At 42.2% G+C, this 27,759-nt stretch overlaps 2 long non-coding RNA genes across 2 annotated transcripts; both read left to right on the top strand.

The window, feature by feature from the left end:
• The first annotated feature begins 731 nt into the window (after positions 1 to 731).
• LOC137472503 (uncharacterized) lies at positions 732 to 27,277 on the top strand. Its single transcript, XR_010998229.1, has 3 exons — positions 732 to 947; positions 20,215 to 20,360; positions 25,748 to 27,277. It is a non-coding gene; the product is annotated as an uncharacterized lncRNA (long non-coding RNA).
• On the top strand, positions 8,884 to 16,095 carry LOC137472504 (uncharacterized). Its single transcript, XR_010998231.1, has 5 exons — positions 8,884 to 9,302; positions 9,602 to 9,662; positions 10,441 to 10,505; positions 14,303 to 14,485; positions 15,905 to 16,095. It is a non-coding gene; the product is annotated as an uncharacterized lncRNA (long non-coding RNA).
• Positions 27,278 to 27,759: the final 482 nt, after the last annotated feature.

The raw sequence follows: 27,759 nt of genomic DNA, 5'->3' as shown, positions 1-27,759 counted from the left end.
TCAGGGAGACAATTTGGGACTATTGCCTGCAGTATTTAGCAGGTCTCAGCTGCAACTTGCAATAAAAAGCCTCTCTTTCTCCTATCTTATTCTTCTCAAAACACACTATTTCTGCAAAGCGTGTGGAAGAATTTGACTCCACAGTGAGCAAAGAAGTAGGGGCTGGCAGGACTCACACCTTTGTAGCATCAAGAAATGCCCTTGGCATATATTCTTTTTTTCTTTTTACTATTCATATTCCATTTATGACTCTCTAGCTGCTGTTGCTCATCTTTACATGCTGCCTGTGTCTGGTGGAAATGGGCAAGAACTCTCTGCCCATCAGCAAAAAAGCAGAAGTAATGGTTGTATTACATGGAAAAAATATGGTTTTGACACAAGGAGCCACACACATTGCCCTAGGTGCCAGACTGTAGCAAGGAATTTGCTTTGGGACAATGGTAGGATCCACCACCACAGCAAAGGTGGTTTCCTAGATCTCAGCCACTGTGTTTCTGCTCCACCCTGAAAACTTTGGCTTCTGCATCCTCTCTTGCCATATTTAGGCTTTAAAATAAAATGTCCAAGCTCTACCAAGCTTGTGCACCATGTGTAGAAAGTTATCAGGGCACCATGTCATTAATAAACACTAATTGCCTATCCCAGCTTCACCTGGGTCTCCACCTGCAGTGTTCATCCACTTAAGCCCTGGCCCTAGCCATGGCTGAGGGTGCTGGGAAGCAGTCTGTGCTGGGGAATAACTTCTGGAGCAAGATGAATCTGTAGGAGTACATACTTGTCTCCTCCAGGAATTTTGCAGGTTGAGTGAGCCTTTAATGGCAGTGAGGGGAGTTGAAGAGCAGCTGCATTTCCTCTTGCTTCTGGTGGTGTGAGAGAGTGCAAGTCAATGCTGACAGTCCAGTGGCTCAGCCTTTGGTCTGCTGCCTGCACAACAAGCAGAGATTAAGGTAGGAACTTCTTTGTCCTGGGTTTGTAGGGAGCAGTTATTCTGTTTATGAGCATGATGTGATGTATTGTGGTGTTTGTGACCCAAGAATCATTTGCTCCTTCCATGGGATGCCTGTTGGAGAGAAATCTCAGCCCTTTGGGGAAGCTGAAGTCTGCTATGCAATCTCAAGGGAGGACAAGATGTTTTTTTTCAGGAAGGGTCAGAGATGGGAGGAATCAACTGTGTTGGGCAGTAGTGTGAGATTAGGTGCTGTGATGAGACACTAGGTTAAGGAGGTAGAGCAAGGTATTGCTGCCTAAATTATGGCATTTGACTTTTTGTCTCTGTAATGAACAGTTCAAATGAATGAGATTCCAGCTGTGCCCATCCCATGCTTGTCTCACTGACTATCACCACTTCAGGATGCTTCAAAGAAGCATACAGTCACCAGTTAATGTTAGTCAAGAGTAATCATACCCTATTGGAAAGGAAGGGAGGGCAAATATTTTTGACAGTGAGTGAAACAGAGCAATTTCAGTAGGAGATCGTCCCAGACCAGATTCAGCAGAGAGGGAGATCGTCCCAGACCAGATTCAGCAGAGAGGGAAAGGTAGAGAGCCCAGAAATCAAAGTGTATGGAGAAGAATAAATGCCACTATGTCACTGTGTGTGTCAGGAGACATGTGATGTTTCAAAAGTGTGCAGTGAACTAATGTAGATTTCCCCTGTGCATTTATGTATTTATTTAGCTACAAAATAGAAAATGTGACATTCTCTTTTTTCACAGTGCAGCCCACCTACGGAATTCAATATTGTAATATTAGGGAAAAGCCATTAGTATGGTCTTTAATAAAATACTTGGACTTGACAGGTAGGTTATTGACTATTATAAAGCTGTTAGATTTAATATGAATCTCCTTGGCAAACCCTGGTATTCATCACATTTTCATGAGTAGAGAGAGTTTGTAGATATTGCCAGATGTGGTCTCAAAGTAGAGAGCAACTCAGATAAAAATTGCAAAAGCAACTAAATGATGCATGGGCTGAAATCCCACTTCCAATCAAACCCAGAGCATGCTGTGAAAAGATTTAGTGAGTTACCTCCCAGCAGTTTGAGAGTCTTCTGAACACTTTACCCAGTTGCCTTGGGGGAGAGTGGAGTGGGCAGAAACTGGTTAATCTGACCTTTTTGTTAATTTTATCATAGAGATTACTTTAAATCCTGAAGCAGAAGGTTATATAACCCTGTTAGTATTTGTTGTTGCAGCTTTGAAGTGCAGTACAAATGTCTGATCCCTGACTTTGTTTTGACTTTTTTAACGTCATCTTCTGGGCAACATCCTAACTCTTTTCACCGTATGATGTGCTGCTCTTTTTAGCACTCCCTTCACATTTACATTTCTCAATAATATCTTGTACGATTTTGGGGGAAAAAAAAATCTCTCTTCCACCTTCCCTGGCACAGTTTGGCCAGTCCTAATTGATGTCCTAGAGAGGAGGGGGAAGGGCTGTGGTGAACTTCCCTGTTTTCTCTTCTGTAACTCCACAGCTTCTATCTTCAGTGCTCAAATGTATTTTGAAGTCATGCCCAGAGATGTTCTTGGTGAAAGTCTTAGTGTTGCTCCTCTAGGTACTGTGCAAACACAAATAATAAACCCATATCTTTGGGAACAGGAGCTGTGGGGTTTCTAAACAGAATAACAGAATGGGCAGGTTTTCAGAGAGGGGCTTTGACAAAACTGGTCCAGCTGCTGCCTATGGGAGACATGTGCTCTTGCAATCACAAAGCAAACCTGCATCATCTGATTTCCCTGTGCTGGAATCCTCTTTCTTTGTGTGGTTTGGGGTTTTTTTAAGCTAAGATGCTATTGCACAGCCTCCCTGCTGAGCATTCCTGTTGTCCAAGCTTGTGCTATCAAGTTTTGCCTTTGCCAGTTGGCTCCTGTACCCCATGTTTCCATAAGTGTGGTATGAGCTGCGAATACTGTGCGGCCTCTTCACAGGCTTCTGAATCAAATCAAAGGGTTATTTGAGCATTGAGGGAATGAACACATTTGGCACAAGAGATGATAAATAAATGGTGACTAAAACAGACAAGGAATTTTTTGGTAAATTGAAGTCATTGGCTGAAAAACTTTGGTAATGTTTTTGAGACTAAGTTACTGTCTGACAAATATAGTTATCCTAAAGAAAGCACCTAAATATGCTGTGTGGACAACATTAGGACAACTTGAAAGAGTTAACATCTAATCAGAGATTTGGTTTCCTTGATTGACAGACAATTTTCAAAAAGAGTGTGGTTTGTCAAGAAGTCATTCCCTTCTTCTTCCAGAAATCTCTCTTTGAAACCAGGGCAGGCAATTTCCTGCCTGTGATGGCATTCAAGACATGAGATACCCTTGTGTTTGACAGCAAAGGACACTGGTTTCATTTGAGCTTTTTCCTTTATCACTGACAACAATAAAATTGTCAAGTGTGTGATTTGAAACATCAAATTCAGTATGAACTTTTGTGTAAGCAAGGGACATTGAACAAAATAACTTTTTTCTCCCATCTGTACTGATATATGGGACATCCAAATTGACAAATGGTAAAAATTGGCTGATGTATGTGTATGGTAGCTTATGTATGAACTATATCAACAGACCAGCAAGGTTATAATGAAGTCATAATTTGAATTTAATAATAAATTCCCCTTTCTCAGCATTGGTCCAAGGTAATGAAGTGATGCTTCTTAGCAGTGAAGACAAAAAAAGACTTTATAGCTGAGGAAGTGCCCATTTTGATTGCAGGTATGGAAATAGTGTCTGTCAAATCATGGTAGTACTATTTTATTTTTATAGAGAAGCTGGATGCGTTTGTACCTGACCCAAAACCCCAAAGCCATCTCTTTTCATTTGGAACATATCAATCATGTAAAACAACTGATGATTCTGAGTATTTTAGTTCTTGAGTGCCTAAACAGTAAGATTTGAAAGTCACCTGCATTTTAGATTTGCTAACTTCAAGTCTGTGCATTATGCAGAGACAAATGAGATCTTTTTATATCCTCTCAGATACTGGCCTTGATTTACACTGTTGAAGTGTAAGTGCTACAAGGTGTGGCTGAGCTGGTTCATGGAGAAGAGAGCAGACTTTCCTTTGTGAGCCATGACTTCAGTGTGAAATGTCAAACCACTAATCTTTGTATGATGTGTATCACTGTATTGTAGCTCTGGCCAGGTGAAATGTAAATATTAGTTTTTAACCCTGCAGTTGAGATGATGCTTTAAGTTTTAGCTTTCATATTTTTCAGATTCTGTAGAGCCTTAGTGTGTAACTCTGAACTTCATATAAAGTGTTAGCAAGTTCTCTTTACAGTTTAGCTAGAAAAAACAATCCTTTTCCAGCCTGAGAACTGCAACACCAAGCTGCAGCTTTTCCAAGCTGCACACCATTGCAGCTTCAGGTCCAAAAGACATAAACAACAGCGAATTGAGGAGAGCAATCTGGGAGGATGAGACTTCATAGCCTGAAACTGTAATTGGACAATTAACCCCGATATGTAAATGGACCAAAATTTATAAAAGTGTGAAAACTCGTGACCTGGTGTCCATCTAGCATCCATCTCAAGTCCATCTTGGGTGGAGCCATGGCTGGGCTTTTGTACTGCCCAAGGTGTATCCTTTGAAGGCCTTTTAATAGATACCTACTTTATTACTTTAGCTCTCTCTAGCCTCTGTTCCAGGTAGCCTCTCTGGAGGCCTTAGAAGGTTTCAGCTTGTCATGGGTATGACATGCTTTTCAAAGTTTTGTGGGCTTTTTTGTCTTTTAAAAATAAATTGGCATTACCATGACACGGCACCTCAATACCTTCTAAAGTCTTTATAGTGGGAATTATCTCAAATTACAATTATTGGTCTGTAGACTGAGAGCAGCCAGATCCTTAAGCCAAAGTCGCTTGTGAGGAGCAGGGATAGAGCAAAAGGTTAACATGGATCAGAGCTCACATCAGCTATGTAAAAGCTCAGAGGAAAACTAAATGGGCACATGTTTAAATGTGATAAACTCATGGCAGTGCATAGTCTATGATAGCAGTCACTCTCCACACTTGTGCTTTTGCCCATTCCTAGGCACAATACCCTGTATTTTTCCCTTTACCACTGGGGCTAAGTGCATCTGTGGTTATAGGGTTGGATCTGGCTGATGGTAACAAGGTGTATTGCCATAACCCAGTTGCATTCAACATTGTGCCTACACCCAACATTTGACCAAAAAGGAAAATTGGTGGCACTGTGCTGAGCTGATCAAAAACCTGTGGGGTCCCACTGAGGTGCTCCAGAAGCATCACTCATTTTTATGTTAGCAGACAACAGCCCCCAGGCCAGAACAGTGTATTGGTTTTAACTCCCAGACCTCTTTCCACTCTTAAATTACTACTACCTCCAGCCCCCAAAGAGAAAAAATACAAGATGCCACAACTTCTTTGTAAGAGCAATTTAGCTTTAGGTGCTGAGTGGCACTGTTACCAGCTGAGTTATGGAGAAAAGCCTGAGTCTAACAGGGTATTTATTTTACTTAGCAAAAATTATCCAACAGTAAAAGCATAGTTCCTGCCATTAGAAATATGACTGTTTGAATAAAAGTTATGGCAATAGTAAGATTCAGCTATGGTATGTTAATTTGAATGTGCAGTAAATCTGTCGGGATTGCAAGTCAGTTTAAGAGCTAAAATATAATTGTTGTAAAACACCGAACTGCAATTTATATGTATTTTTCCCAACTGCTTGTGGGCTAGCAGTATTTTAGTTCTACAATCACAATTTGAACTTTTTAAAAGGTTTTTTTTAATACAAGTCAGCAGAAGTGGTACTTTATTGCTTTTCTGTTGGTGGAGTTCTTTAAATGCAATACACTTTTGGGGAGGAAAATCAGCAGAAAATACTTTACACTTGCTTCTCTTTTCTGAAAGATAGACACGTCTGAGTGTACAATGAATAATTTGTCAATCAATTGGCAGCTCAGTGAAAACAGCAGTTGACGTGGGCTTTTGTTACTTAGATTTCAAATGCCATTTGACCCTACAGATATGCTTTCTGCAGTGATGTTCTGTGACATTAGGTAGATATGTTTTTTTAAATAAAAACCCACTAGTAACCTAATATCCTTAAAAAAAATACTTTGCTTGCATAATTGAGAAGGAAAACAAATCCAATAAGCTGCTTTCATTTGATTAAAAAGTTAAATTAATACCCTGTCAGCTTTCAGTCTCAGGCATCTTCAGGAAGGCTGTTTCATGGCAGCCTTGCCTGTTGGTCACTCAGGATCTGCTGCCCATCTCCTCAGATGAGCTGTGTTTGTCTCTGAGGAAGCAGAGGGGGCATGAGCCAGGGTACCTGCATCATGCTTTGAACATCTGGTTAATATTAGTTATGTGATGATCCTCATACTCTCATTTGAGAGCAAGTAACACATGTGAGGAATGGTGTGTGAGCATCATCCCCCATCAGAAACTCCAAGAGAGGGTGGAGAAGAGGCTTTGCAGTCAGCCCAGTCTTCAGCAGGAAAAGGGCTTGGTGCCTTCTGGGGTGCATTCCCATTAAACTCATCTTCACCTGGGTTTTCAAGAGAAATGTGTGTTTATATTGCTTGGCACCCTCACAGGAAAAAAACTCATATCAGTCAGAGGGCATCTTTTAAGTCCTGAATGTTGATGCATATACTCTAATTAATTAATCTCTGAGATTTTAGAACAAAAACACCAGCTTTGGACAAAGTGATTTAAAAAAAAAAAAATTATATTGTCTGTTCACTGGCAAGGGTTTTGGGAGAGAAGTCCCCAGGAGCCAAATGCCCGGCTTACAGGAGATAAACTCATGAAGCAGGGTTTGGGGGGACTGATGGCTTTGGGCTCTTATGGATTAGTGGTGAGATCTGAGGCCTTGGGATCTCATGTGGTCTCTGCTCACCCGTGGGCTGTGCCAGGCTTCTGAGAGAGGGTTATTGCAGAGGGTGTAGTGTTGTGTTGTGTTGAATTCAGACACACAGAACCTCCTCTGAAGATACCCTGGGAGCTGCCTGAGGAGAAAGAGAAGGCAGCCTGTTCATTTATCCTTATTAGGAATTACTTTTCAAAAGCTTGTAAAGCTTCACTGCTCCAGAGGAAAGTTATGTCTGCTGATTGAGTAGAGGAAGGGAAACAAGAGAACAAGTTAGGCTAATGTAGCCTTTTGAGTTTTGCAGTCAGATGAGCTTGAGTGATTAAAAGGAAAGAAAAGGATGGTGCATATGGTTAAGAAAAGGATAAATCCTTCTTTGTACTCATTACTTTGCTGTGGTTTTGCATTTTACTTCCTTCATTTTGGAGGTTTTTAAAGCATTAAGGAAAAGGGGACTTGACAAATCTTTGGCAGATACAAGATGAGCCTGAATTAGTGCAGTGAGACCCATCTGCATAGCCTGGGCTGCTGCTGCTTTCAAAGCTCACACACTTTACGTTAGTATGGTGTGATGGTAAGAGTGCACAAAAAGTGAAAACCAGGGATAACTTTTTAAAATTTTCTTGCTACTTATGTTGAAGCGTGGCATTTCCTGCTTAGTGCCAGGAAGGGGCCCGGTGCTGCTTGCACTAAGGTGCACATCTTGTATTTAATGGCTCTCTATCACATCTCTGGGCAGAGAATACCTGTCCCCAGAATATTCGTAATCCATTTCAGAGATAGGAGGAAAAGGGAAGAAGAGGCAGCATATGGGGAGCAGATCCCCAGTAGAAGTCACTTCTGGCTCCATATCTAAATGAGGGAGTTTTGTGAATCCTAACCAGGGATAATTTTCATGCTTTTAAAATACCACGCTGGTCCTCCTTGGGCATGAAATTCCCCTTGTTGCAAGTCTAGCAATTCACCTTCTGCAAGCACACTCAAGGCCCTGGCAGGGTACCAAGGGTGTGCCAAGGTCATGCCCTGCATGTTCCCTCCACCAGCAGGAAGGGCAGGTGCCTGCAGAAGCCACTGGCTGTAATTCAGTACCTGAACTGGCTTGTTGACAACTGCCTCTCTGACTGCATGTGTTTTTCAAAGTTAAGAGATTGCTGCATATAATGGGAGAAAAAGGCCTTTCAGATGCTGTTTGTGGTCTTTGGGTTTCAAAATCAAGACATCCTCCATCTGTCAGCAAACACAGCACACAAAACTTGCAGGAGAATCCTCTCCAGTTGCTATTTCCCTGTAACAAAACAAAACAAGAAAGAAGAAAAGGCATTTTATTGTGAAGTCTCTCAGGCTTGCAAATGCACTCTGCCATCTCTATGCCTTCTTTTGTGTACATTGTGCTTGACTTGGCAGGAACCTGCTCTGTTATCCTTCCTCACCCCTCCTGCTCCAAAGCAAAGGTGCAAACCCCGTTAAGAGTGAAGTGCAAGGAGTAGAGAACTTTGGACAGGGGAAGGAAAACAAGCTGAGAAAGGCTGCAAGCATAAGTGCTCATACTGCATAAGTTAAGAGGGAGATGGAGAGTGACAGAGCCCAAGAGCAGGATTTAAGGGAAAGGTAAAAACCCTTCCAGGGCAGAGGGTGATATGTAGTGACACCATGAGACAGTCCAAGCAGGTAGCTACTGTTAAGAGGGACTTTGTATGGAGCTGCAGAGTGCAGGTGGGATGGTCTGCTTGTTAGACATGGAGGGCTGCAACAAGAGGCTGACCAGCTGCCTCCTCCCCAGAGCTCTCTGGAGAAGCACGACAGCCACTGCCCTTTCTTGCCATTCCCTCCCCCCCCACCCCACCCCCCCCACCCCTTTTTGATCTATTTTTACATCAGGTAGCACACTGTTTTCCATCTCATGACTGCTCAGGCATTGGCAGGGCTGGAGGCCATGGAAGTGGAGCATGCCCAGCATTAGGGCCAGCTCTGCTGTTCCTGTTTAATTGTGTAGGAGCAAGACATCAAAAACCCCTGCTCTTGCCTGTTTGGCCGGACAGGGCTGAAGTAATTTCTCTCTAAATATAACTCTGCGCACACAGTGGAGCCGAGCTCTGCTGGCATAGCAAAGCACAAGGAAAGGGAAGGCCAGATGGCTAATTCATGCTGCAAGGCAGCATGAGGCAGAAGAGAAGACAGGCAACAACTTGGCACAGTTACCAGTTCCTTGGATGCTTTTGGAGAGGGCATTTTACCTTTCTTTGCCACTTAACCTTGGCTTTTCAAGTTGTTGTTTTTTTTTTTTTTCCAAATAGTGATGCCTATTTGTAAGGGATTGTACCTCCCAAAAGGGGATAATCATGGCACACAGACTTCAGGCATGTAATATATGAGATATTTAATCAAAAAAGAGAAGCAGGTGCATCCTCCTGGAAATCCAAATCATCTATTTCTGTGACTACAGCAAGCCTTGGCAGGTAAGTATGGTGGTGACTCCACTCATTTGTACCAAAACTGAGTGCTGTAGGATCTCCTTGCCATACATGAGGTTCAAGTTCCCTTCCTTTTGTGTTCATTTTAGGAGGACAAATAGCACCTGATCCAGCAAATAGTCACTTGGGCTGGAGCTAACCTCTGTGGATTTGTAGGTTTTCCTGGGGGAAGTTTGTTTTGGTTCTGTGAGCACGGACCAGTAAGTAGGCGGTTAATAACTTTGGGCTTAGTGCTGTTTTTGACTGAGTCGTAAATAAAGGTTTTCCATCTTGTGGAGCTACAGGTCTGGCACACAGGTATTTCCCAGAAAAGATGCTGATACAGATTTCCTGCTCCTAAACAGAGTAAGTGGGTAAACAGGATTTCTGTTTGCTTAAGATTCAAAAATTGTATATTTGTATATTTTATACATGACTTTACTCTGACCTTACTCAAGTCCTCCCTTTTTGTTCCCAGTTTACCTGGAGTCGAGCTTCCAGAATCCCTTCAGTCTGTCTGCCAGAATGGCTTACTGTCCCCTGGTCCTCAAGCCAGGGACTCTCTCTATGTCCAAATGTGCAGATTGTCCATCCTGCCTATGGATGCAGGTTCGTTTCTAGAGCTGACTTGCAGCCTGGTACTGTAGCTCCAATTGCTCATTCCTTGCCCAGGAAGCTTGAGTGCTGATCTGTCCATGGCTGGCTTAGATGTGTAGGAATGGGGGACAAGGAAGTTGGAAGGAAGCAGTGACTCCTCACTGGATGCTCATATGTTGGAAAGAGGGGAAGATAGCACTCAGACAAAGTTTCTGTCTCAGCACTCGATATTTGCCATTGTTGTGGGGTTGTGTTGTTTAGGCAGAGTTCTCTCATCTGCTTTGACACATGTTGGCTTTGCAGCTGCTGCAAGAAAAGGTTAAGGACCACCTATCTCCTGCTCAGAGTGCACTTCGGAAAGTATACTGTGCCACTAAATGAAATGCCCACAGGTATTTCTTTCAGTCTGTGTGTGGTTCACATTTGCCAAGAGTGGAGAAACTGATGCCATGCTGTGCCACAGGCTTCAGGTCACACCAGCAATTACAGGTGATGAATTAAGTGCAAAAATTGCAAATTATCACCTTCTTTGTTTGCAGCACAGAAGATACAAGCCAGTTGACCAAAGTGGCACTGTGATGATAAAAGTCTGAAACCAAAGCAAGACAAAGGGTATGCCTAAAACCTCTGTTTATAATCCCTGACAAGCTGAAGCTGGGATTTCTCCTCTGCTGGTGAAAATGAATGCAGTTAGTTGGTTATTGGCTACTTGCTGAACACCCACAGACACCACAAGTGGGATGTTGAAGTAATTCTGGCTTCAGGGCTGCAAGGTTTGCTGTGTTGCTATTGAGCTAGAGCACAAGATGAACCCCCCCCAAAATTTGGGATAGATTAAAAGATATAGAACTTCAAGGCCTTCTAAGCATCTAAACAGAAGCTGACACAATGATCTGGAAACTTGATTTAAGGTGTAGAGAAAAGGGTCACAAACCCAAAGCTTACAACAGTCAGCCCAGTTTTACAGGGATTTTATCTGTAACAAGATCATGTCAAGGTGTTTGAGCCATGCCTAATTAAATTCTTGTGGCCCCTCAGATCCTTCCCCATGCATTTGGCATGGTAAGAAGGATGGTCCTGCAAAGACCCACATCTGGCTCACAAAAATGTGGTGTTGGAAGAAGGTAGCATGGCAAGGAGTGTGTGTTTGCTTCTTAGTTATGCATTAAGGATTATATGAGGGCAGAAACAAGGAGATCCTGCAATTTTAGCCTTAGAAAAATCCAAAGTCAAACAGGGACAGGACTGGCACAGAGGTAGTTGTGTAGGTCTGCTCTGTACTGTGAGTGAAGGCAGAAAACCTGTCTTCAAGTTCTCTGGAGTAGGGAGAAATGTTGGTGGCTTACCAGGTGATTGTGTGAAACACTGCCTTTCTGCATGAAAATGAGGCCTTTGAGTAGTTCCTGTGCTAGCTGCTGTGGCATTTAGAGTATATTCAAGCAGAGTCCTGAAGTACAGTGTGCTGGCTTGTCTAGCTGTTGAAACCAGCTTTTCTGATGATCTCTGGGCATCTTGGACCTGCCCCTCCATGCCCTCACAGCAGGGGAAAGTCGATTATACCATAAAGTATATCTGCCATTCTCCTTGGAGTCTAAAAGGACTATAAAAGATGTCAAAATCTCCTCTGAATCTTGCATTCCCCTGCCACTGGGTACACAAACATTAGTGGGATTTTAGACTCCTAGATTCCAGAAAGATTGAAACCTTGCTTCCCAGGGCAAAAGATTGACTTGGTTATTTGAAGAGAATCAGGCTGCCAACCTTTTGCAATCTCTGCAGAAGGAAATAGCTTCAGTATTGCTTGCTTTATTCATCTGCCATGCTGAGTTAGGAATGGCTGAGCACAGGGCTTGCAAAACAGGATCCAGGCTGTGCTCACACATCCTGCTCCAGCTGCAGCTTTATGGATAAAGCCATTCACTCCCCCATCCTGGGCTCCCTCCCCTCTCTTCACCTCTTGCTGCCAGGCATTCATTCTTTTCATGCAGCCAAGGCAACCACCAACCACGGTGTAATTGCACCCAGTCAAGCTTAGTAAAAATACAGATCAAGATAAACCTGTTTACCTGGTCAGTCTCTGATGGCCCAGCCCTAAAATGGTTTGGGGGATGATGATTTGACACTGCTGGAAAAAGCAAAGGAGCTGGAGGCCAAGCTGCCTGTGGGGCTACCCAACATCAGCCAGCTCTGGACAGGAGCAGAGTCTCCCTTCGGGCTGAGCTGCCAGAGATGTGTTTCGAATGGGGAGCTACTGTGGAGTCACACGTTGCAGCAATTCAGCACAGGGAAGACACAGGAGGGCCACGACCCGTGAGATGTGCACCTTGTGGGTTAGAATGCCAGTACCCCCCCCGAGCAGAGCACAGAAAGCTGCACATCTGGAGCGTATGGGAGCTGTGGAGGCTGAAATTACAGTGTATGGCACACTGGGTCACTGTGCTGGCTGCTGAGCTGCTGGAGCTGTTTGAGCCTGGACTAACTTTGGTGTGATTCATGGTGTTAATGATGCACTTTCTTTGCAGTGAAAGAAGAAGCCTTTTGTCCTTTCTTCTTTGTTTCAGGATGGTTTTGCTTTACATCTGTCAAATATTATTATTTTGTCTCCAGTTTGTATTAATTTTGCAAATTGGTCCCCACAGTGAGAGTCTGTACAAAGGTTTTGTGCTGCATCTTCTAAGCCTGCCTTAATGTCAGTGTTTATCTTTTGAAGCTAATAATTAAAAGGGAAAAAATATTGTCTGTGGATTTTTGTTGTGATGCCAGTTGAGTCCATATTCTCTTGTTGGTAGCTATCAGATCTGACTCGCACCCACAACAGACTGTGTTTGGGGGGAAAAAGTGTCACTGCTTTTATTTCATGTCTGGCCTGACAAGAATAGTAATGAAAGCAGCAAAGCACTTGCATCTCCAGTTAGCCAGCTACCAAACAGGCGGGCTGAGTCCTCGATGTACTGTCAGTTCTGTGTGTTGTGTAGGCAATTAACATTGATGCTAAATTAATTAATGATGAGAAAACATCAAAGGGTTGGGGTGCTTCAGTTCAGATAAGCACCAGAAGCTCAGATTGCTATCAGATTGTCTAAGAGTTGTCTGAGGGGATCTTATAACCAGTATTTTTCTGCATGCCAGAAAAAGGTTGGGGCTTCCAACCTGTGTGTCATATGTTCAGATCTCTAAAATGTTCTAGGAGACATTTTTATTGATACTGAGCATTTATTTTGTATCCATTATGACCTGTTTTATAAATATCTCATAAGAGGTCTTACAATTGTTCTGTTTTAGAGATACACTGCATGGGTCTTCTTACAATAGGTTATTAGTCTCAATTTGTGCATTTTTAAGACAATGAATGAATTCTTATAAGCATGATCTCTGGAGCAGGCATAAATAAAGGGGAGGAGGTTGGCAGTGAGGCTACAGGTAGAATTTTCCATCTAAGGCAGCATTTAGATTACCCTGTTTCTGGAGACAGAATTAGTCTATGTATTTTCTGGAATTATAGTTACTGAGCTTGCCTTGTTGGATGGATCAGAGAAACTCACTGGATTAAGTTTGTATGACAAGGTTTTGGTAGCAAAGGGGCTACAGGGGTGGCTTCTCTGAGAAGATGCTAGTAGTTTCTCTGTGTTGAAATTAGATTATCTTTAAGGTCCCTTTCAACTCAAACCATTCTCCTAGTTTTTGATATGTACAGCAGTGTTTTTTGGTGCCATCCTACCATCATAAATATCTATTCTTCCTATAGAGTCACTGTGTTAATGACTGAACTGTTGGCTGTAGGAAGGCATGAAAAACAGAGCTGAGCAGCATGAGGGTCATTGAAAGGAATTCCCACCACAATGTGTGGATTGTGGCGTAGAAGAGCTGCTGGTGGGCCACAATGCAAAATTTCTTCCTGCATTTCTGTCTTCAGAATATAATTAGGTGTGTGATCCCACATGCGCGCCTGAAAAAGTTTCTTACTGACAAGAATAGCGAAGTTTTAAAATTAAAAAAATATGAACCAAAGGGAATGAAAGTAGTCAATGTTTTATTATCCAAAGAGAACTTTGATGTAGAAAAGTTGCACACAACCCAAACCGTCAATTAAATTCACCTCATCTGTGGCCTGCTTGATTTCAAAGGTCTTTGACAAGACTTGTACAAAGAAAGTTTTAAAAGTTCTCGCATTGTTGTTAGTATTTAAAAAATCATGACTTCTTTTTTATGACTACACATACCCCATGCCTCTTCCTAAGGTAGCAAACCAAACATCTGGCTTTTTGGGCTCAATGATGCTTGGATCACGATCAAAGGGAAAGGTTGCCAATTAACCCCCATGATCACCTCACCATGTGTGTTTGATGCCATATTTTTTCCATCTGATTAATTTCATCTAAGCTTTATATTAAATCCCTTACCAAATTCAGATTAGCCATGGCTTTCCCATTGCTCTGACAACACATCAAAGCTCCAGAGGACCCAGAAGATTGAATTAGCCACTGTCTGAGTCTTCAATGAGCCGCTCTTAGAGACATGTATCTGTGTAAGCAACAAAGGGAATAAGTGATATCTGTGCTCTGAAACTTTCAGAAAAGTTAAATGGGGATGAGGTAAGACTAAGCTAAATTTAAACAAGAACTACTATGTAGAGTGAATTATATACAATAAAGCGGGCTTGTATTCCTTATAGAAAAATTACTAGAAAATAAACAGCAATGAAAGTCTTGAATAACTTGGAATAATTTTAGTACATATTTCATCAAAATAGGATGCATTGTGTTACTAAAGGAAATATGTTTGCTATTTGTATTAAAATAACTTTAGAAATGGAGGGAGGAGCAACAAGGCGCTGTAAAAACCACACTGTACTGTCACTGCTTATAGCAATCATTAGTTACCTTCTCAGGGCTAAGGAACAAACACTTCAAGTCTGTCTCAGGGAGCTAGGATACTGCCAGGAGCATGCAGCAGAGAGGAAACCTGAAGGTGGTGCTTGGGAGAAAGAGGGTAGCAGTTTGTTTAGAAAGGGGGAAAAAGATAAGAAAAGGACTGTGAATTTAGGACTCAAAAGACTTTGTATAGAAGACAGCCTTGACCACATTGTCCGGGTAGGAAAGCTGTACCTCATCCCCAAGGATGAGAGTTATTTATTTTTAAGAGGCTGCACATGTCTCTCACACCTCAGTGAGCAGTCTAAATCAAAGATAAATGAGCTGTATTTTGTCCCATGCTATTGGCATTACAACAGTGACAATGACCAGTAGGTCGGGCAGGGCTTTGCTGTCACTTTCTGGGGCAATTCCCTGGATGTCCTCTGTGAAGGCACAGGTAGTGTCAGATGCCATGATATCTGTATAATTACATGTAGTCTATTTTGTGGGAGAAGGTGCAAAATCTTTGGGCTAGCATTGGGAATTAGGATTCTGTCCCAAGGATTGTTCAGAAGTCAAGGAAGACCAGTACAAATCTTTGGACCTGTGCCATGCATTTTTTGTTTTCTCCTTCAAACACATCTGCCATTTCCTGGTGAGCCAATTCAGAATTTTTCCATTTGGGAGATTGTGGGGAGTCATTTCAGAGATGAAGCTCAGGCTCAAAATAAGAAGTAAAGAGTAAAGGAGGGAGCTGTGCTTTGTTGAAAGGACTAGTCAGGATGTGGGGATGAGGAAATCCTTTGGGACCTTGAGTAGGAGCTATGCAGGATGGGAAGAAATATCTGTAGCACCTGTCTGGGTTTTATTGACTGTTCTTTACAAAGGCAATTGTGTAAAATAGTAAAGCATGATACAGTGGCACTGAAAGGACATTTCTTAAAAAGAAAAAGAATTCCTTGTTTGAAAAGAAAGGAGAAGGTCAGAAGAGAATAATGTAAAATACAGAGTCAAATGTGGCCACTCTCACACAATGTTCTGATGGAGGAAGTCTCTCCACCGTAAGAAGTGCTTGTGTTAGGTAATAGTTATGCTGCTTAAGGAGTGACTGAGGTCAGAGTTTGGACCCATGTTTTGCTCTCAAGCCTTGTCTGTAAGATGTGCTGTGTGTCCAGGTATAAAGGCTGTTGTGAAGAGGCAGGAGATGAGCTGCTCTGTATGGTGGATGGGACAAGGTGAGACAGTTTTATATGGCAATAAAAGGAAATATTCCTTGCAGCTGGCTAGTACTGCCCTAAACTTAAACCATCTGCAGAGGTCTTGGAATATGAAACCTAAGGTCTTGCTCCACTCAGGTATGTTTAAGTACATGTGTAAAGCTAAGTTTGTAAATTAAGCCATTTGTTTTCAGTATGTAATGAATCTGAGAATGTTTATTATCTACAACCTTTGAAGTCTTGGCGTATATTACCACAGTTGCTGTTAAACTTAGGTGCGTGTGTGTGGAAGGGTAAATGCTGAAACGGGAGAATATTGTTTTTCAGCAGCTGACTGGCATTATGGGCCAACAAATGGCCAATAATATGCCAGTACTTAGTTTAAAAATTCCAAAACACTCACAACTGCACAACTTCAAAATCAGACTTAGGATACCCATCAGCATCCAAAATATGAGTCTGATTTAGGAATGTTCAGCAAAGATACTCAGAAATTTATGTACTCACATGTCTAGCACTTGGAGTTTAGTTTTTCTCCAATGTGTCTACTCAATGCCAACAAAACTGTTTTGATTTCTTTTCTTGAAAAAGATATTTAAACAAAAAGGCTTTTTCTTGTACTGAGATCATGTTCAGCTGTACAGATGGTTTTGGTTTTGTGTTAGCACACTCTTACCTACATCAATAACTTCCTTTCTAAAATATTCCTTCCTTTCCCCTGCTTCATTTATATTAGCTCTTGTGTAACATGAATCTCAAAATTTTCTCTTAATAATAAGTGTCTCCAGACAGTTTATCTTTGCACAAACCAACATTCATAGGCAGATCATAAAGTTTCCTGCCAGAGAAGTGTTGGAAATCTTGTGCTGTTTAATGGTGAAATGGGCTTTGTTTCTTTTAAAATATTTTTTGGGCCAGAACAATTGTTTTCTTTACAGTGGAGTGCTAAAATGAGCCAGAATAGAGCCAGTACCATCTGCTGACCCCTTTTCAAAACATAGGACAGAAAACACTCTGCTGTTCCTGTCAGTGAACCTGGCAAAGCTTCTTTACCTAAAACTTAATTTCCATTAGGATCGATAGTCCTGATTATATGAATTCAAAAGGAAAAAAAGTCACAGTGCTTTCTGGCATGTCTGCTGCTTACTGGGTTTTGCCACTAGAAATCTTGTACTTCACTCTTAGTTGGCCTCCTCCAGCTTTGATTTTAACCATGAGTGTTCTTAAGGCTTTGTCTTTGAAATAAGAAAAAAAAAATTTGTTGCTCAAATGCCATCTGCAATCTTTCAACAAAAAGAGGCCATTCAGAGCAGCTGAAAAGCAACACTGAAATGGTAACTGAGGTATGAACCCTGGTTTTACCTGCTTCCCCCAAGTTTTCATATAGGTTGGGAAGGACAGGAATCCATGGGAAGACTTCCAGAACTAGAAGTGATGAGAGTTTTAAGTTGCTTTTGGTTATTCCCTTTGCCATTTTCAACCCTGGATCTGAGCAGGCAGAAAGGGGAGGGCACCTGAGGAAAATGAAATGGGAGAGGCACAAAAATGAGACTGAACACTCAAAAAGTGTTGGAATTGGCCCTCACAGCCAGACTATTTTCCCATGGTGCATGTCTGAAGCTGATAGTAGAGTTGGTTACAGAAATACAGATACTTAGAGCTCAATTTTCAAAATCAGGTTTTTAATTCAGCAATTAAACACCTGCACACTGATTATTCAGAAAGCCTGTCAGCACTTACCTCTTACAGTGGGTGTCAAGTGCCAATTTTAGGTCTAAGTGCAGATGTAGACGCATGAACAGAGGGTTTCAAGATTGGAAACCGGGCTCTTAACAACAACAGATTCATCTGCCTGTGACTCCTCTGCACTAAGTAGCAAAATCAGCTGAGATTAAAGGGCGAGAAGGCTGAGAATAAGGAGCACAATCCAGCTAATAGCTGCTGTTATGAGGCTGTCCAAAGATGATTTGCTGCCCGACAAGGAAGGTACTGTTCTGCGGGGCAGGGCAGCAGGCTCTTCAGCTCCACATCTACATTTCCTTGCTTTGCTTCCTTTTAGTTTCTGAACTGTTTTTCAGTGCCTTCCCCTGCAGACTGAGCACATAATTAATTTAATCTATTTAATGGAGTACAGCACCTTCTGAACCCAGAGAGACTGGCTGCTGTTTGACATCCTTCTCCCATGGGGTACAGGTAGTGTGCTAAGGGGCACCAATGTACCCTACCTGCCACAGGAGTGAACAAAAAGCCTGAGTGCTGGAGTCTGAAAGGACAGAGGAAAAGAGTGTAATGAAAGACAGGATGAAAAATGAGGCGTTGAAGGTAGCAGGGCAAACACAGCTCCTGTCATCAGGTTTCTCCCTGATCTGGGGACAGATGGCCTATCATTCCTAACTTGTGCCTCAAGATCCCCTGGGAGCTGTGATCAAGTATTTTCTTCAAATCCAGGCTAACGCATTGATAGTGTGAGCCACATATATCACAGATTTGAGGTATGGATTTCTGCTTTGTTCAAAGTAAATCCAGAAAGAAAGGCAGCCTTGTGCTAATATCTGCTGGGATATTTCTTGTGCAAAGGAAAAGAATCAGCTTCAGGTTGTGAAAGAGGGAGCTCCATTTCTTCACATACCCAGCCAGAAGCTGACTGAGAAAAAGCAGCAATATTTCCAGTGTGCAAGGCTCAGGGCAGGGACAAAATGCCATGAATATATTTGTGTAGGACTTTCTACAGGAGACAAAAGAAAACCCACCAAATGAAAGAGCTCAAGCTGGTATAAAGAGCCGTGCAAATGCCAGTAAATGGCAATGGAGCCTTGCCTTAAAAAGTTTAGGTCTTTGAAAATAAAAACCCCTTCTCAACCAGAGCAGGACTCCTCATTGAGATGAACAAAAGGCTGAGGTGTCTACCCAAAAAGGCAAATTTACTGTGGTCTTGAAGGAGGTAGAGGAAGTGCTCTGTCAGTGCATTATCAAAAGTAAAAGTGACGAGACCCCAACCTCTTGCTCCCTGTGGGTGGGAGAAGGACAGCAAGAGCTAATGTTCTTCCCACTATCAAAGGAAGTGATGCTGCCTTGCATGTAATTGTAGCAGGCTGAAGTGGCATTTTGGAAAGATGTCTGAGTTGGCCCTGGCCTCAGGAGAGCACTATAGTTCAGTGATGCTGTGGTCGGAAGACAGGAAAGTCATGAAGAAAATGCTACTTGGGTGCCATGGCAGCTGCATCTCCTTCAGTATGGAGGCTGCCACCTCTCCTAAGGATGGCAAAGGTGAAGGGTCCTGTAGGGTTAAGATTTAGAGTAGTAATAGCTGATATTCATCAGTCTGCCATCAACATTTATCAAAGTAATATCTAACCAGTCCAGACCAGAGCTGGCAGACCTTAGTTTTTGTTTGCTCCTTTTTTCGTGCAGTGTGGGGTAAATTAAATAGGAGGGCTTCTTCTCCTTTGCTGTTCATTTGTTTACTCTTTCCTACCCCCTTGTCTGTTCTTTGCCTCTGTTGTGAGTCTTGCCACTACCTGCTTGGAAGAAGAGTGTATGAAATGGACAACAGCTGCCCAGAGCTGCTGGGGCCTCAAATTGTTTTCTCAGCAAATAAATGAGGAGCAACCACACCCAGAGGTAAATGATTATTATCAGTGTTTTAGAAATGTCAAATGATGCTGTCAATAGTAGAGCCCCGATGTTCCTGATGCTCCTGTGTATCTGTGTGGGAACACTGCCTCTATTCAGAGAAAGCAGGATAGAGTCAGAGAGGGGATTAATTATCTTACAATGAATCACTGCAGGATTAGAACATTTGTTTCTATTTATACTTGGGTCTTCTTTCTCCAAATTGCAAAACTTACTCTAGAAAAAGCACCACCTCCTTGTCTTGTGTCATGCTGGTTTTGCTGAACCTTGAGTAGATGCCCTTTCATTTGAGATTGTTGGTGCAACAAAGCTTTACTGATTTAGTTACTGGGAATTAGAAAAAAAAAAGTCCCCAATTATTAGACTGCTTGTTAAATCCCACCATAGCTAAATAACATCTGGCTTTCTATAAATACAGCAAGCCAGTCATTAACAGTGGGACTATTCACTGTTTACAGAGCTGCATTTGAAGAGAACCAAAATGCAAAGTATTTGCTGAAAACTGCACAGCATCTGTCTGCAATAGACTTTTGATAAACCCTATCTTACATTCCCATCATCTTCATATTCCAGTATTTAGATATTTTGTGTATAACTAGCTCTCTTTTTTTTTTCTAGAGTCACAGACATGTTGCTGCTACAAGCAATATGAGGGTTTCTAACGTGCACAGAAACTTCTTGTCTTTATAACAACAACCTTGGACCCCTGCTTCTATTTAGGTATGTGCAGACAGTTCATCAGAACCAATCAGCCTTTTATCCAGGTAAAGCCTTTTGCTAGATCAGGCAAAATAAACACAAGTTGTGCATTACGTTAGGGATTTGTTAGAAACATCTTAGTTGTGATCACACTGCAAACCCCAGCCTCACATCTGTGTGTTGAGAAAGCCAGAGGAGGTGTGCAGAAGTTAAGGGTCTCCATCCACTGAGGCTGAGCACCTTTATAATCTATAGGATCTGTGCTACACAGTTAATTCACTGACATTGCAGTCCCTCCAGGATCGGGCTGCCCAGGCAGACCATTGCAAATAGGTATATTAAGCCAGACTTCTTTGCACATGCTGAAAGTTATAAAGCCTGGTTTCCACTGCCTTTTTTCTGTGCAGAGAGATGCTTAATAAAACTCATTAGACATTTCCCCAGGGGCTAAAGAGAGAGGAATTTTCCCCTACCTACAACCCAACTCTGTCACATGTGTGTAGGAGCTAAATGTGTGTGAGAGATCCATTTGTTGTGTGTAGCTACAAATTGCCTGAGAGGTTAAAAAGCAACCCTTGGGTGGATAGGCAAGGGTGTGCACAGTGAGATCCCATAATGATTCCTTTCAGGAAAAAATCAGACTGGAAGGGGGTGTTTGCAGTCAATGATATAAGTGCCTGGCACTGAGGCACTGGCCCTGTGTGGTGAATCCACACTGGTTTTTCTCTCAGTGGGGCTGCTGCATTAATGATATTTCCCAGCAGGATGCTCCAAGGAGGTGACACTGGAGGGCCAGAGCAATCATTTTTTGCTGTGAGGAAGGCCCGACAGCTGGCAAGGCTCTCAGCTGCTTTTGCAAAGGTACACCCACATCAGAGTGCGCAGGCTCCAGCATGTGTTGTAATTATGTTCAGAAAAATCTGCTTCCTTTTCATTGTGAATAGACACAGGCATGGATTCTTGCACCTTTTCCTGCGTGCTTCCTACCAGTCTGACCTCCTCTGCTATAGTATTGGTGACAGGAGTCTCCTGGGCAGGAAGCCTTTCTGAAGGAGAATGAGTTGTTTTGCAAGGCATCAGAAAATGGATGGGTTTGAGCTCTGCTGTACCCATTTTGAGTTTGAATTTTACGTTTAATTTTTTGGTATTATACTGCCATCCATGGTTTCTGAGTGTCTTCCATATGATAATAATTAGCAATTCTAGCTAGTTATTTTATGGAGTCTGTTAGATAAATATCCTTCAGGACTGTGCCATAGGGCTGTAATTTTCAGTATCACAACAGTAGTGCAAGGCACAAAATGCCTCTTTTGTGGAAGCTGCTGGTGATGCATTTTCTGATGTTATGGACTGCACATTTGGGGGAACTGGAAAGAATATGATCATGAAGTGTTTCCTGTATGGTACTGTGGCAGCATTCCCAGTCTATCCACATACACACACCAGTACAAATAGCCTGATCATTTTTTAGGATTTTAAGAAAAAGATGCTTAGAAAAATCTCCCCAGCAGAAATACAAACAAACAAAAATTCTAAAGGAAAAATAACATAGGTTATAGCCATTCACAAAACCTGCACAACAGAACTCCTGAGTGCAGAACATTCATGGGGTGAGAACTATAGGAAGATCCCATATATTGTAAACGCAGGTGAACCCGGTGGGAAGAAATGATGATGTCTAACTCCAGTTCAGAAGGCTAAATGATTTCTTTATTATAACTATACTATAATACATTAATATACTATTTAAAGGAAAATACTAAAACTACAAATCTGCTTGTTCTAACTACCATATCTAACTCCAACTCGTGACCTCTGCCAAGAGTCCAGACACCAGTGGATCTGACTGGCCATCAGGCCCAAACAATCCTCACCAGAATCCAATCCAGCAATCACCCCAGGTAAACAATTCTCCAAACACTTTCCACATGAGAAAAACAAGGAGCAGAAATATTAATTGTTTTCTCTTCCTTTCCTCTGTGCTGCTCTATGAAAAAATCCTGAGAGAGAAAGAAATGTGCTTGCCACACCCATACTTGGTTTTTTTTGCCTGTTACACCTAGTGCAGTGGGTAAAGCGAGTAAGTAAATCCTCCTGCTTTGTGTCAGCCCAACAAAAAAGAAAGTGGAACCACTCTGAGTGACACTGGTCAGAGATAGGTTGACTTATTTTTTAACCTGTGCTTACCCTTGGCTGTATGATGGATCATGAATCTGCTGAGAGCTGTGGTGAAAAATGCGACCACAACCCAAGATCCTGTAGGCTGTGCTCTCCTCTAGAACTGTGTCCAAGAAGGAAAATGTGGGGGGATGTGAGGGGCTGAACACTTTGAAATTCAGCTCAGCAACAGCGAGTGCTATAGAATGTGCACTGTTTAAATATTGTCAGTAAACTAAGGAAAACTGTCAGAAATCTATGTAACTTGTGATGTTCAAAACAGTAATGGTAGAGGTTATTGCAGTTTTTTGCAATATGGAAGGAAGAGATATTTTAAATTAAACAGGAAATTGGCATATAGTGATAGCAAACAGTAAGTGAAGATGTTTATGATGAGATACCTTCAACCTGTGGGACTGTGTACATGCAACATGTGAGCAAAATTTCTTGTAGAAAGTTTCATGTCATGTGCCTAGCCCAGAGGGAAAGAGATATGAAATCACCAAATTAGAAAAGAGGCAAGGAAGAACAATCTGGACTTGAGATCTACTCTGCCATTATCTTTAAGTAAGGGAAAATATAAGCACAAAAGGAGTATTTAGGACTCTAAGCGACCCTCACACACCATCCATAGTTTGATCTTCAACCTAACAGAGCTTGTGGAGACCTTGGTATTGAGTATATCTTATGGTTTTTAGAAACTATTGAAGGATTTAAGTAGCTTGAGTCCCACCTGAAGAGAATGATAGCCTGAGCCTGAGATATAAAAGTGCACAGAGAGCCAAAGCCGCAGCCCCAGGGCTGTCACCTCCACCAGTAAAAGCACAGTGTAAAAATCAAAGCAGCAGTGCAAAGCGCTCCTCTCCATGGGCCGACACTCCATGCCAGACAGAGTGAGCTCCCCAAAGTACTTGCCTGTTAAGTCCCTTGAAACCACAGCTGTGTTATTCCTTTCACAGAGGTTGATGGGACATTCTCAGCCCCAGCTCATTTAAATCTTTGGCTGAGGTATTAACACAGAACAGGAGGGGAATGAAATAAAGTGTGCAGGGGACAGAAATGCACACTGGGTCTCATTCTGGCTCCTAAGGTGAAATCCCAGTGTTGACCACTTTACTGTGGCCAGTTGAGGTGTAGAAGTTGCACACACTTGCAGGGTAAGACAAAAATTTCCCACTTCTTTTGTGAGATTTTTCTCCCTTCCATAAAGCTTGCTACTGCTGTGTCACCCTACAAAGAGACTTAGTCACTCCATGGGGATGTGCATCTGCAAGCCCTTCTGGCTGCATAATTATCTACATATAACTAATCTGGGATAAAACTGACTCAAAGTTGGACATTTTCCAGCTTAATAAATTTCTTTAAAGCAGGGAAGCCCAAAAACATAACCAGTATAATAATATATTGCGGGAAATACTCTTGCAGATTTAATTGAAAATATTTTATTGCTGGCATAAGCATTAGAATAGCTTTTAAGTGTATTTTATCTGGTCTTTTTATGATATAAACTTTTAATTAATTGTAATCAATGGAAATTGGGAGAAATGTGCACCACCATCTAAAACAAAAGTTGCATCGCTGACCTATGCCAGCCTTAGGGAGCAGATGACAGTGGATGGTAAATGCGGGTCTTGTAATATGAAATAGCAAGTTAACTGACTAGTAATTATTGTTGCTAATAAAATGTACCCTGAAATTGGTGCTTTACTGTGTTAATAAATTTTTGTGTAGCTTTTCTCTGTAAATATTATAGACTTACCATGTTGAGATGTTCTCCAGCCATAAACAAGGAGGCTGAACATGACAGTGGTCCCACCCTAAAAGGAGGTGGGTTCTCTTCCCCACAATAAATTCCCATAATAAAACCCATCTCCAGTGCTTCATTCCTCACATAAATGCTGCAATGCCAAGTTGGTACTAAACTGGTAGGACTGCGCCACATTAATGGTATGTGAGCCCAAAACTGCCAGAGAAAATACTTCATTTAAATTCAGGAGCCCTTGGACCTGGCCAAAACAGTGGCAACCATCTAAACTAATATCAGCCATCTAAAAGTACTCTACCCCATGGGCCTTCAGGCTCCCCATGTGACTGATGCAAAGCTCAAGGCACCTCTAAGAAAAATTGGTGTACAGCGAAAGGTATGGTGTGCATCCACGGGGCACAGTTTGGGCCTGGACAGAGATGGCTTTGTTTGGGTGGTTACACCACCAAACTGTGTTACCCACAGTGTTACTGTGACTGGCCCATTCAAGTCTGTCTTTCCTTGTTTGCTGACCTGTTCTTTATCTTCAACAGCATTCAGAGGTCGTCTATCCATAGCAGTTTTCATACAGTGGACAGACTCATTTTGGGCCAAGTACTGAGAAAAAATGCTTAAAGCAGCATGAGAAGGTATTTATATTTTTTTTCCTACAGATCTCATGAAAACCCCCTGATCCTCCTTCAGAAAACTAGGATCTTGGTAAGATATACTCTAGCTTAAACCACAAGTCTCTAGAGTGTGTGAATATGTATTTAAAACAGATTTTTGGAGGAAAATGAGCCATTATACCATTTTCAATTCTTGTTGCTGCTGCAAAGAAAAAATGTGGGACCTGTGTTATGCACTGCATAAACAAGGGATACAGGGCAAAGACTGAAACTGGGTGGGAAGGCACCTGTCCAACACCATGGAATAAGACACAGCAGTGGCACAGGCAAAATTCCACAGCGGGGGTTGGAAGGGAGGAAATGAGACTTGAAGGAAACTCAATGAAAAAACATACCCTCTACCATTTTCTTTTTCTTTTTTTCTTAAACCTAAATCTACCTGGCATAGTGTTAAGCACAATTCCAAATGGGTGTTGTTATAAATAGTGCTCTGCAATGCAGCCTTCACATATGACTGTGTCAGCCTGCCGACAGCAAAGTGTGTCTCCATTTATAACCTCACTTTCTTACCTTGGTTCCTCACCCTAATTTGCCACTGTTACCTGGGAGCTGACAGCTTCCAATTACAGTCACATTTGCATTTCTGACAGGAAGCATCAGGGTCCGGGTTTTAAATGTTTGATCTATTCTTTCCTGAACAAGTGTTCTCCCCGAAGTCCACTCAACAGCTTGTTTCTGAGATTGGCATCTTTTTCACAGAGGTGTTTTGAACCGCAGTAAAGTGTAACCTGTGTGGATCCAATGTAGTTCTCACTAGAAATATTATACACCATTACTGAAGATTCCGGGTGCTACTTTGAAAGTTTTCTGCATTTATACAAATAAAATGACCTTTAAATTTGGATCAAAGTTTTCTTTAGAGATTTCTGCAGGTATAAGCTGCTGACTTGCTCATTTAAAGTGGCTCAGTGAGTAACACACTGATGTGCAGACAGATTTGGAAAGAAGTCATGGAGAAATCAAGGCTGGTGGTGAGTGAGGTAAATTGGAGGAGAGTGCATGGGAGCTGCTGCTGCTCAGGAGACAAGTACAAAGTTTGACCTGTTCTTCCTTTGATGTCCAGACACAACAGGACTTGAGACCAGTAAGCCAGATCTTCCAGCTCTCTGTTCCCAAATTCAGTCTTTCTGCCCTTTTAACCAGCTTCTGAATAGGAATGAATAAGGGAAGAGGAATGTCATTGACATAGAGAGATTCCCCAAAGGGGCTATGCACTGCAGGCTCTAGGGAAGCTGGTGAAGCATCTTGGAAGTGCTCTGGAGAAAAAAGATGTCTCTGGGGAGAACATCTGTGGGACATTGAAGGTAATTTGTATGGCTGAAGATGGATCTCAGACTTCATCCTCAGCTTTGCTGTTGTCTGATCATTGTGTCACCCTTTATGGCCCCAGGGCATCAACCAAGTAGGGTAGGTGCAAAGTAGGAGCTGCTGTATCTGAATGATTGATTTTTTTTTTGTTTTGTTTTTCAAAGAGCTAAGTAGAAGATGAAGCTAAAGGAGAGACCAAGGGACTCCTGGATGCTGGCAGGGAACATGTCAAACAAGCAGTCTGAAATTTGTAGCTAGCTCAACAGAAATCCTGCTGGTAGTGGAGATAAGAGAAAAAGACCCAATTTCCCTTTCAAATATGTGACAGTGGGTAGAAATTAAGTCTCTTCTATGTTACTTCTCTTCTCAGCTTCTGATGATGCCCACTGACAACAGATGCCACAGTTAGAAGGACACAGTCCAGGAAGGAAAGCTGGTGCATCTTCCACCTCCTGGTTTGTGTATTTTGTTCAAACTGCAGCCATCCCTCGTCTTTGTATTTAGTGGCCTCTAACAGAGCACTGCCTCTCTACTCTGTGCAGGCAGGAGACAAAAGCAGCTCTGAAATAAATGCCTTCTCCTCAGAGAAAGGCTACTTGGGAGTGCTGTTCTCATCCTGAAGTGAATGGAAAATCCTTGAACTGGGAGAAGTTGCACTGGCCATGTCAGGGACAGCTGGAGTTGGTGCTGAATCTTGCTTTTGTACCTGCATTTCCCCTCTTAGGAGCAGGTTTGAAAAGTGACATCACCTTACATCCTTCACCCATTATTTATTACTTTACAATATTAAATATCTCTTTGGGTACTTAAACAGGGACAAGGCACAGGAAACGTTGTAGCTTTCTATCCTGCTGAGATCTGAAAGTAAAAAAGATCTGCTTTTTAATCACGGGGTCATCTTTTAAACATAGTATAAAGGGCAATTCTCTCCTCTTTCCAAATGAATTAATTTTGCAGTGGAAGAAATTGAGAAGGAAGCAGGAAGGGACTGGTGAGACTGTGTGGGCCAGAAGTCACATGCTCCAAGCAGCTCCCTGGTGTAGTTAATACAGTTTGATTAAAATTAGTTTGTTTTTTTGTTACACTAGTTATCATAGGAGATTGCTCCCAGCTCTGAGAACCCATCCTTCTGGGTGCAGGAGGAACTCCAGAAGCATTTCTCCAGTCCTGTGAGCAGAGTGATCAGTTATTCCCAAGTGAGGTGGGCCAAGGCAGCAGTCACAGAGTAACTGCAGGAAGGATTTCAGCATGGGCAGCATGATGTAAGAATGGCAATGGCCCATTGCCCTGGTGCAATCCCTGAAATGTCATGGGCACATGCTGGAAAGGACCCAAGACACTGCTTTTCAATGTGCAGGGAAGATTAGTCTGGTCTGATTGATCTCCAAAGTGAAATGCAAGGAGGAAAGTGAAGGTGCCTTCCTTGGGGCTTTGGATCCCTAAGAGAGCAGAAAAGGAGGGTGGGACCAACCCACCTCTGTGTGTTGTTCCTGAGAAGAGCATTTTCCTCCATGGTGATGCTGGGGTTGTTGCAGGCTGCACTACACACAGATCTGCTGTTTCCCA

Source organism: Anomalospiza imberbis, chromosome 4 (genome assembly GCF_031753505.1).
Source record: "Anomalospiza imberbis isolate Cuckoo-Finch-1a 21T00152 chromosome 4, ASM3175350v1, whole genome shotgun sequence".
In the NCBI taxonomy this organism is placed as follows: domain Eukaryota; kingdom Metazoa; phylum Chordata; class Aves; order Passeriformes; family Viduidae; genus Anomalospiza; species Anomalospiza imberbis.
This window is presented reverse-complemented; position numbering and strand designations above follow the sequence as displayed.